Source organism: Stylophora pistillata, chromosome 13, assembly GCF_964205215.1.
Source record: "Stylophora pistillata chromosome 13, jaStyPist1.2, whole genome shotgun sequence".
Taxonomy (NCBI): domain Eukaryota; kingdom Metazoa; phylum Cnidaria; class Anthozoa; order Scleractinia; family Pocilloporidae; genus Stylophora; species Stylophora pistillata.
Genome location: NC_142531.1, coordinates 12,188,481 through 12,200,607, shown reverse-complemented (window position 1 = coordinate 12,200,607; position 12,127 = coordinate 12,188,481). Strand labels below are relative to the sequence as shown.

Genomic DNA, 12,127 nt, shown 5'->3' with positions numbered 1-12,127 from the left:
CTGAGCATCCGCCCACCTAAAGGCGGAAATCTGTCGCATTTCTTGGTGTCAGAGGATCCGCAGCCACTGGACTTCGAACAACTCAAGAGAGACTTAGAACTCCACTTGCGTCTTCATCATACATGTAACGTAAATAGAAATTAGAGCTCCAAGGCACTATTTTTGTACTAACAGTTTTCAAATTAATACATCAGTACAGAATGAACGTTACCCACGAGTTCATGTAATTAAAAAATAACCTATAACATGAGTTTCACGTGTCTTAATTGTCTTATTCCAAAGTACAAGAAACTTTTAGAAAGTTCGGTATGAAAGTGCAAATTAGTTTCCTACCAGTCTACAGTGCATGCTTAATTTAGAAATTGCCGGTTGTCCGTAATTGACCCGAGACTATGCCGCGTGTACAATAACTGGCTATCAGTACTTTCACTGAAAGGCCGTTTACACGGCAGAAAAATCAGGTACGGAAGTGTCAAAAAAGTAGTTCGGACCGCATAATTTTAGCCGTTTGCACGGATCATGTTTTATCGCGGGTCGGACAAAAAGAGGCATAAGGACCAAGTTAGCAAGGTTGCGTTTACACTGCAGTTTTTGGGGGACCGGACCAATTTCTTGCATGGGATTACAGTATTTGGTACCGCTGTGTGCTGTTATCGAATATGCGTAATTCTTGTAACTAAAATGGCGACTCGTGATGCTGATTTATGGGTATGGATCCGTGCTTTTTCTGGTTTCGGGGCCATAGACGTCATGGCCCCATAACCAGAAAAAAACACGGGTCCGTACCCATCCCCCAAAACATAGTACCGATTGTTTACACGGGCAAAAATCTGAGGTCCGTACTCCTTTTTTGACACGTCCGAACCCGATTTTTCTGCCGTGTAAACGGCCTTTGAGTCTTAAAATTAAACAATCACTCATTTTCAGTATTTTCACTGAACAATTACATATGAAATTACGATCTATTGTTTCCCCCCACGATATGCATGCTGGTGTAGGGGTGAAAACGAATTCAGCATCGTTAAACAAACATTTCCACCAGAGAAGTTAAGAGTAAGAATCTATGTCAACTTAAAAAATATCTACCGACAACAAATCTTCTCTTGACCCGCTAAGGTTGTCGAAACGTCAGATATCACCGACCACAACGATCCTTCTTAGGGCTACCCTCACTCGGGCGATCAAACTACACGATCAAACGTCACCCACAGATTATTACAATTGAATTTGAGACTAGACGAAGTATCAGATGAAACCGTCCAAAGTCTGACCGAGACTTCTGGAGGACCAGTACCAAACTGGACCTCTCATGTTAAACTTTGATAGCCTAGATACTAGAAACTAGAATACAAACGTATAGTTATAAGCTAGATAATGATCTAAAAGCCGGTTTTGGGCGTAGAATTCCTTAGTGAAGCAGTTGGATTTGCATGGATGCACTTATCCGTGAATTCCAGGACTGTCAACCACAGTGCAAGGAAAGAGGATAATGACAACAATGGAGTTAGATGCTGTAGGAACACTAACAACATAACAAATCAATCCAAAATAAGAATTCGGCCAATGCTCTGATAATTGTTGCTTGGAAATTTTCATGGCTTCATATATTACACTTGACTAAGTTCTTTGTTCAGTAGGCGTAAATCGGACGAAAAAGAAAATTAAAACGAAAGAGAAACTAACGTAACAATCAGAAAACCAGGAAAACTAAAATGTACGAGATACTAGCGGTAGGATTTGACAAAATGGACAGCTAAAAGTGCTAAAAATATTGACGTCACTACGAGCACTTAAATGGACTAGATACTGGTGCAAAAAGACAACTAAAAGTACAAGAGATACTAACTTAACAATCGAACAGCAGGAAAAGTGCAATTCACCAGATACTTAAGTAACAACGGAATGAGGAGAAAAACTAAAATGAGCCAGTTACTGATGTGATTGCGCAACGAGGCAAACTAAACTACACGAGTAACTTAATTATGTAACAATAGTACAAAAGGAAAAACCAAAAGTGTGCGAAATGCTAACATAACTATCCTAAACGAAAGATTTCTAAAAGTGCAGGAGATGCTTCGTAACAATCGTACCACGAGGAAAACTAAAAGTGCCTGACGTGATAACGTAACAATTGCACAACAAGGAAAACTAAAATGCACCAGATACTTATTTAAAGTAGCAACCCAATAAGGAGGAACAGCCAAACGTGTTCGAAATACTAACGTAACAATTCGAAAAGGATATTTAAAAGTGAAGGAAGGCTAACAAACACGCAACAGGAAAACTTGAAGTGCACGAGATAATAACGTAAAAAGACACCAAAGTAGATAATTGGACAAGCAAGAAAACTAAAATAAACAAGATGAGTCATGTAATAATCGGAGAAGAGCTTTAAAAGAAAACTAAAATGTATAGGATATTAACAAAACAATCGGACGATGGGAAAAACCTTGTCTTCAATTGAGGCAGAAGGCGTTTTGCACACTGAAAAAGGCGCTATAGCCCGGGCTCTAAATGCGCATTTCTTTCACATTGGAACCAAACTGGTTACGAAAATGCAAAGAAAACTTGTTTACTTTTTCTACTGTCACTGAATCCTTTGTTCTCAAGCAACTGAAAACTTTACAAACTAACAAAGCCATAGGATTAGATCGTATCAGTGCACGATTAGCAATGAATTCGGCTCAGGGTATGGCATTTACACTGACAAAATTATTCAACCGATCCCTTGAAGCAAGCACATTCCCATCGTTCTGGAAACTTTGGCCCGGTAAAAGGTGTCTACTTTATTTAAGACAGGTGAAAGGATGGATTTCAACAACTACAGGCCAATAAATGTACTCCCAACCATCAGCAAGATTCTTGAACGAGCCATACTCCAGCAAATATCTGGGTTTTTTTTTTTTAGACTCCAAAATGCTTACTCCAAATTAGTTTGGTTTCCGTCCCAAGCTCTCGACAGTAACTGCCGTTGCATATCTCACTGACATCATACTTCAGAGTCTTGATAACAGCTGTTTTACTGAGGTAATTTTACCCAGTAGATCTCTCCAAGGCATTCGATACCGTGGACCTTACGCTGTTAATAAACGCAAGATAATTGGCGCCTGCTCACAAGTCGTGCTTAAGGCACTCACTGTCAAGTAATCATGTATGAAGACAACATAGTGATGTACCTTAGTGGAAAATACTGTCAAGATATTCAGTACCACCAAAATGCCAACCTTGCCAATTTAGCTGAATGGTTTAATAGCTAACTATCTGACATTGAACACACAAAAATCAAAGTTTTTATTGGTTGACAACAATCGCAAGTTGCAAACCTGCCAAGGTATCAGGCTGGAAACAAAGGATGAAGAAGTTTAGAGTACGGGTTCAATCAAATATCATGGTACAGTCATTCATAAGAGCATGCTTGACATGGCAATCATTAATGGCCAAAATGAATCAAAGGATTGGATTACTGAGACTTGTCAAACATCTATTATCATTAGAAGCGCGAATCACGTTGTACAATTCCTAATAAGTCCACTTTTTGACTATGCTGATATCATCTGGGGAGACTAAGATAATACTGCTATTATGGAAGATTTGCAAATTTAACACTTTAATTAAGAAACGATGACATCCACATTTATAACACAGGAAGAAAGAATGATTTCTGTCTTCTTGTTAAAAGAAATTATGGAAAACAAAGACTTTGATACATCATATGCGCAAAGGAACGGAATCTTTTAGGCACTTCTTCTAAAGAAATTGACTCTTGGCATGTTTGTAAGCAAAGAGTGAAAAACTATATACTTAGTTAAGTCAGTTTCGAGATTGTTTAGCTTCTACATTTAGTTTCTTATCGATTGTGTAATCAAGCAACTTTCATAGACACATTAAGTATAATCTGTAGTTCTTATCATAGTTAGTTAGTCTACTAACTATGTTTTTATGTTTTTTAACTTGTCATTTATTTATGATGACTTTTATGTTATTTTACAGGGGCCTGACAGAACACCATTTTTTCAGTGACGTGAGCCTCCTGTATAAAGTCTGTTATTATTATTATCATCATTATTATTGCTATTATTATTAATATTAAATTGATAAAAGAAAAAATCCTTAAAAGCATGGGATGAGATCAGTAGTTTATAAATTTCTGGCTCAAAAAGAAATAAAACAAAGAGATAAACAAAAGACATGGTTTTATGCTATTCTGGGTTAAGAATTTAACGAATGCAACCGGGGAATTACAATTCTTAGAACCAACGTTTCGACGCTCCTGTCTAGTTCCGTCATCAAGGGTGATTTAATAAGTGCAACAAGAGGTCCTTCTAAATGCTCACTGATTAGCAGCCCTTTCTTCTGACGAGGTTTAAATAGGCGTCAAGTAGTAAGCCACCATCATCATGATTTAAAGGAGCGCGGGCGGAGTTGATATGCCAAGCTTCCAAACAAGGGCGACGATGGTAGCGGCGATTAGCGGTGATGATTTTAGAATTATCCCATCCAATTGTACTGTTAGTTAGGCATGTGTGCTCCGACAAAGTTGAATTTTCATTTTCGCAGTAGAAGACCACTTTTTGATGCTCTTTCAAACGTGTACCACACTGAAGTTCGGTCTGTCCGATATACTCCTGATCACAATCATTGCGTAGGCGGTTCGTTGTTCTCAGTTTCGTTACGGGATCCTTAAGTTTGGCAAAAATATGCCCCAAAGTCTGAAGAGGTTTTTAAGCAACATTAACCTTGTGGCTATTCAAAATTATCTTGATAGGTTCCGTAACACCCTGGATGTAGGGAATAACAGCAAAACCAGTCCCTGGTTCCTTCTGATCAGGAGTATGGTAGGTATGGTATACAGTCAGTCCTCGCATTTAAATTCAGTGGAGCTTTCTATCCCGTTTACCCTTGGGCGTGAAAAAGATAGACTCTTGCCCTTTCTTGATTTAAACGAGTGCAGAGCGAAACAAGGGAGTTTACAGACTAGTGTTTATTGTAAACCGACCCAAACCGATAAGTAGAGTCTCGCCACCCTATTTGCCATAAAAAGTCCGTGGCTAAAACTTTGCCCAGGAGGGCTGACTGTCTACCAACTTCATTTGATTAGAAGGCCGAGGAGAGAAATTATGTTTCGGTCGTCCTAAAGGTAAATGGCTATACCGAAACATTTCTCCTTAACTTCCAAAAACCAGTTACAACTGATAACACTCCTGATGAGAAAGAACCAGAGGACACTTGACAGGAGTGTCGAAACGCAAGGTCGATAAATTGTAATTCCCCAGTTACTTTCATTGAATCCTTAAACCAGAGTAGCTTCAAACCATGTCTGATTGTCCACCTGGTTGCCTTGTGAACTTTAATATATCAGACAAACAAGAGTTAATTGTAGTTGATGAAAACGGGAAAATATTTATGGTAAAGGAAATTTCACATCATTTGCATTTCTTTGAGAGTCAAATACTGTTCTGTTTGAAATGAAGAAAACCTTGGTTGCCGATCAAAATTCATGTCATAATTTAGTCAGTTCCCTCATTGGGATCAAAGACAGAAAAAGGTTCAGTTTACTACAACATTATCTAAACTTTCGGTTTTTTTTTTTTAATTTTAATCAGATATGCTCAAAACAAGAAGAGATATAAAAGAACCGAAGAGTAGTAGTATAGGGGGCCTATATGGAATAAACCGAGAGGTCTGGGTCCGAGTGTCTCGGCCGAGTAAGATCTAATTAGTTATTCATACCGCGTAGGTGCGCAAAGGTGATTTTTAGGGTTAGGGATAAATCCGCGTAGGTGTACGAGGTGTTTTTAGGGTTAGGGATAAATCAGTGTAGGTGTAGGAGGGGTTAGGGTTAGATTTCGCTTAGGTTCGTGGGTAGGGTTTTCAGTTTTTACAAAAATTAACGGTATAAAAGAATCCAAGATGGCGAAGGAATTAAGTACAACATTTGGTTTTGTATATGATTTATTTGTTCACACAGCGCGATATTTCATTTGTAAATAGGTGAAATAAGCTAGAAAAGCTGTCATCATGTCTCGGTACAATTGATGGAAAGTTGAATGTTCTCCCACGTTTGAATCATAGGTTTCAATTTCGTCAATGTATTTCGTCACTTGTCTGCGTATTTCACAAAGATCTTGTGTGGTGGCTTTTTCTTTTACAATGGCAAATAATTCGTCTAGGACGGCTCCGGCCCACTGGGGATTCTGTTCAATATCTTCGTCCAAATGAGCAAGGAACAGTTGTTTTTCAGATGACATGGTGTTTGAAATGATTGTAAAATGTAAGATGATGTGATACATAAATGTGTTTGAACGTAAATGTCACTCTGATTGACAAGCTGTCATAAAACATAGCGTATATAAATGTATCGTTTCGTACTCACTTGCTTCAGAGTAGCTTTTCCTTCCTTTGTACAGTATACATGCGAATGCGGTCAATGTGATACTTGTATATTGATCGACGAGATAGAGAAAGAAGCGAGGCACTATGGGGCGCCAAATGTATTTTTATTATTTAGAGTGGTTATTTGTATGTAACCAAAACAAGTATGGTTATATGTAAATAACCACAGTACAGTTTGGTTATTTATAAATAACCAAAACGAGACATTGGTTATTTAGTAAATAACCAAAACATGAATGTGGTTATTTGCTAAATAACCAAAATTGTTAAGTGGTTATTTGCTAAATAACCAAAACTGAAAATTGGTTATTTGTAAATAACCAAAACTGAAAATTGGTTATTTGTAAATAACCAAAACTGAAAATTGGTTATTTGTAAATAACCAAAACTGAAAATTGGTTATTTGTAAATAACCAAAACTGAAAATTGGTTATTTGCTAATTAACCAAAACTGAAAATTGGTTATTTGCTAAATAACCAAAACTGAAAATTGGTTATTTGCTAAATAACCAAAACTGAAAATTGGTTATTTGCTAAATAACCAAAATGGAAAATTGGTTATTTAGCGCAAAATTGGTTATTTACCTAATTTGGTATGGACACGTAACAACCACGTGCCTGTTTTCCCGCTCATTTCCTAAAGCGCATTGTATGCGTCGATCTCTTTCAACATGGCTTCCAACGATGATATGGTGGCCAGAATTTCTGCTGCAGCGTGCAATACACTCAGAAATTCTCAACAACAGGTACGTCTCAAGGCAGATAGCTGGCGGTGTGTTGTCTTCCGAAATGTTGAAATGTCTTTTCAGGGATTGATACCTGCTAGGCATACAGACGAACTCGATGCTTGTCAGACTATATTTGCATTCGGGAAATATTTTCGTGACTGTTAGATGGTGGGGATATATTTTCCTAGCCTGGAACATATCTCTTTAATTGGGAGATTGTGGTAATTTTTGTCTGCGTTATTGAGAGAATGTAATTACTTTTAGACGAAGAGAAACTACTTTCTGTTGAACAATCACCAGCCAGCATTCAGCTCCCATCTTCCTTTTATCACCCCTTTAAGCCAGGTTGTGAAAGGAAGGAGGAAAATTCTCGACAGTATTTACAAGTACCTAAGCGAATGCGAGGTTCTTCAACAAGAACGCTGCAAGGGAAGTCGAAAATTGTTACCAAAGATGTCGTATGCGTTCCATATGAAGAGGGTGATATATTTGCCATTCCATGAGGAGGGCGAAGGGCTCAGTTGGCAGAGTTAGGTCTGATCGGCAAAGTGAGCCTGAATACTACCTGGAACAATAGCACAGTTGCGAAAGAAATCTCGAGTATTTTTAGGAAAGCTTTTAAGTTGGGAGGCAAAGAAGAAATGCCCTTTCAATACTTAAGGTAAGATATTAAGCTTATGAGTCACATTTGAATGCAGCCATGTTAGCTCATTGCCTTTTCAGTTGGGAGAAAGACTTAAAACGGCCGTGAAACTTCAAACTTTTTACAGTCTCAGCATGACCATATCTGAATTACAGTTGGCTGGGGGGAGTTCTAAGACAACTTTTGAACAAAAACTACTAACAAGGCTTTTACTTATTTTATTAGTTATCAAAATTTCTTATGAATCTACCAGCACAGGTATCCTACATCCTGCAATCTGATTGCTTAGGCAACACACAGTCATCATACATCTTGCAGTCTGACTGGCTTGGCAACATGCTTGCCAAAAGGTGTTTGTCAAGACAGCTACTGTGATACTTGAAATTGATCTCGGTGTAATTATGCCAAAACAATGAGATAATTATTATCTGGAGACCATACCCATTATGTAGAGTATGAAGTGCTAAGTGATTTTGTTTCAACCACTTCATCTCATTTAACTAAAAGAGATTCGTTACGCTTATGGTAACTTAAATCCAAGTGATCATTAGCTGTATGAATTCAATGTCTCTTTTTGGTGGTTTTAGCACTGTACCTGGGGCAAAAAAGGTAAAGATGCCCAATGTTTCAACATCATTTCAGTGGAATGCTCCTGAGGTACTTTCCCTGGCATCACAGGGAGCACTTTATATTATGACTCACCTTCCAGTCCCTAGTAATAAGAAGGAATCAGGAGTGATTGGACATATCTCAGTTGAGAGTGACGATGGAAATAGTGATATTAATGGTAGTGAGGTAAGTACCGGTAGCAAGTGAATTTGACTTCCTCATTGTTAAAATAATTGCTTTCGTTTTTGTCTCTGTTGTTTTTTTCATGCCCCGTATTAATTTACAAGTTGAGTGATCTAGAAGGGATCTGGGTGGTCCAACTTACTTCTCCAAGTACCCTGTAAGTACCCCAGTTTCTACTTTAAATTATCTAGTTGTGTTTTGCAATTTTCTGCTGCCCCCAAAAATCTGCCTGGTATTTTAACAATTTCTGTAATATCTAGTACAGAAGTTACCGAAACATGATAATGAGGCACCTTCACCGAAGGACAGATTGCAATATTTAATTTAATATATATATTTTAATTTCTTCAAGCTGACTGTTCCCACATTTGATCCAAGCCATTCGTTTCCTCAGTCAAGTACTGAAACTCCACTAGTGACTCAATCTTCTTCTGTCCCAGTGGCACAGCCTTCTGACTCTTCTGCTGCTACACCTGTAGAGGATTTCAGGCATTTTTATAAAAGTTGTCAGTTAAGTTGCTTCATGCATGATTGGTTTTCTGCCAGTAATAAAATTGATGTGCTTATTAAGTTCCTATGGCAGCTGGGGTGTTATTTACAAGTTTGTCCTGAACCATTTGATGAACTGAACCATACTTTGGACGAAATGCCAAGATTGACCGACAGTCATGGTAGCCAGTAATCAATGAATGAGACTTTCCTCTGAAGGTCCAAATAATAAACTATTATTATTATTATTATTATTATTATTATTATTATTGGTGGTAGCAGTACTAGCAGCAGCATCAGTAGTAGTAATAGTATTGCTATTAACCTGTTTTAAAAATTTTTTATTTTTTTAAGGTCAGCAGATGAAGTATATGCAGCTCTTATATTTGATGAATTCAGCTCTGATGATGAATGTATCACCGAAGGTGAAAAGCCTGCTCTACCCAGTATAGCTGAAGCAGAAACCAGTGAAGCAAACATCATGCTGAGGGAAATTCTCCATAATCTCTCATCAGTCATAACAGATTCTGAGACATGTAAATTTAACCTCAGTAGAAATCACATATGGGAGGGTGCCAAAAGAGCACTCAATCGCAAGTCATTTAACCCCCAAAAAAAACTGTCTGTAAAGTTCACAGATGACATGGGCATTTCAGAAGGTGCAGTAGACCTTGGTGGCCCAGCAAGGGAATTCTTTACTCTTGTAACAGAAAGGTTGGTCAATTCCCAGCTCTTTGTTGGGGGAGCCACCTCTAAATTCTTTTCCCTCAATGCAAGGTGCTTAGAGGCAAGAGAGTATTATTTAGCCGGGCAGATATTTGCTATGTCACTAGTTCATGGGGGTCCTGCATTGAAATGCCTCTCGGACTTATGCTATGATTGTATAGTAAAAGGGATCCAGAATGTTAATGCATTGCCCACAGATGTTTGTGACTATGATCTAAGAATATCCCTTGATAAATTACTAAATGCTTCAAATATAACAGAAGCTGAACAGGTCATAAGTGATGCCAAGCTTGATTTAGTGTTTGACATGGCTGGCACATTTCAGGTGATTAAAACAGCCAGTGATATTGTGAACCTCGTCCAGAAAACTGTGAACTGGTATGTTTAGGGAAGAGCACAGCCAGCTTATGACAGTTTCAAGGAGGGCCTTTGTACAGTAGGGGTATTGGGCTCAATTTTGCAATATCCAAATGTGATGAGGGAAGCCTTCTGTTTTAAGCCTGAAACTTTGAATGTGACTGACTTTGATGCCATCCTCTCAGTCATTCGTGCATGTGAAGGATCTAATAGAAGGGAGGTTGAGAACCTTGTTCTCTCTCACTGGCAGCACTTGATACAAGACTGTGAAGAAGAGTCTGCTGCAATTAGCTCGTCAGACATCCTGTTTTTTGTATTGGGATGCAAACAATTACCTCCCCAGGGACTTTCATGTCAAATTTTGTTTCTACACGCGCCAGAAGAGACATCTGCAATGCTTTCTAGATTTCCTAAGGCTAGCACAAGTTCGTGTACCCTCTATCTCCCTGTAGTTCATAACACATATGATGACTTTAAGGTAGCTATGGGCTATGCTATTCAAAACAGCCGGGGCTTTGGAATGGCATAAAAGTATCATGAAAACTGGTGACACATTTTAAGCTCTAAACCCTGTATTTTGGGAAGGAAATGGGTGTTGTTCACAACATCGATTATGGAAGTAATGTTTAGCATGTTTTGAATGAAGTCGTTGGCTAAAGTAACTGCAATGTTCAGTTATTGCTATTGTTTGGTTGTATGTTTCTCAGTTTTCCCCTTATTCAAGGTGTGTCAATCATTATTTATCCCATCTGGTAATGCAGCAATATAGTTTGTTTCCTCGAACACCAATGGATATAAATGTTTACATTTTATGGTTTTCACTCCACCTTTCTTGATCACATATATATGTAAATTGTATGTGAAATCAATTATAAAGTAGTTCTTACAAGAAAATGGCTAAGTACTTTACTATTTTAGAGCGAGTTGCAATTAAGTGTTCTTTTCAAATTTTAACTTACAAGACAATTTTGTTAATATTTTGGTGCTTTGTTGGTTGAAAGCCAAATAAAAACTGTTGAAATCTTAGGTTTAATATTTTCTTCCGATTTATGTTAGGTGGCCTGCCCCCAGTGAGCCAAAAGTGGGTTCGGCCCAAAACCAAAATTTTGGTCACAGTGACCAAAATGGATAGTTTACTGGGAAGTAGTTAGTCCCTAACCCTAACCTGGGCTAGTAGCACACAGAATGCAAAAGGAGGACAGATCTCACTTCCCTCTCTTTCGGCACTCGATTACATCTCCATTGTGCCAATTGCACTCAACTCTGCTCAGTTTTCAGCCATTTTTGCTGGACATTCACCTCCCTTAACAAAACCTTTTGACAAAACTGGCTTGAATTAAGAGCTTTATTATCAATCATAGTTAAATGAAATTGAACAATAAGACCATCAGGGATAACAGAGTAATACATGTTTTGAATTATACAGTGGAGGTCGGCTCACTTATGGTAAGTGCATGCCAGCAGAACTATTGGGAGCAACATGCATGGAGCACAACTTCATCTTACTAGTACTGAATCTCATGTTGGGCTGACATGCAACCAAGGCGTATTTTGTCGTGATGATTGTTACGTTTCTAGCAAACAATTTCCAACATACTCAATAACCTGTTTGTACAAGTCTATTCTTAAAGTATTCATAAGAGGATCCCTGGACTACTGCAGACAAAGAAGAAAACTCTTGTTAATGTGTTGTGGTCTCTTAAGACTTGTAAAGAGGAATTTTGGACTTCTTTCTGATTTTGAACAAGGAAATAAAAACGACAAGACATTTCAACATTTCGGAAGACAACACACCGCCAGCTATCTGCCTTGAGACGTACCTGTTGCTGAGAATATCTAAGTGCATTGCACGCTGCAGCAGAAATTCTGGCCACCATATCATCGTTGGAAGCCATGTTGAAAGAGATCGACGCATACAATGCACTGTAGGAAATGAGCGGGAAAACAGGCACGTGGTTGTTACGTGTCCATACCAAATTAGGTAAATAACCAATTTTGC

The 12,127-nt window shown here is 38.2% G+C and overlaps 1 pseudogene across 1 annotated transcript; it reads left to right on the top strand.

The window, feature by feature from the left end:
* The first annotated feature begins 6,787 nt into the window (after positions 1-6,787).
* On the top strand, positions 6,788-10,865 carry LOC148717673 (G2/M phase-specific E3 ubiquitin-protein ligase-like; annotated as a pseudogene). Its single transcript, XR_015994887.1, has 5 exons — positions 6,788-7,139; positions 7,367-7,782; positions 8,352-8,559; positions 8,909-9,045; positions 9,400-10,865. The product of XR_015994887.1 is annotated as a G2/M phase-specific E3 ubiquitin-protein ligase-like (transcript).
* The last annotated feature ends 1,262 nt before the right edge of the window (positions 10,866-12,127 follow it).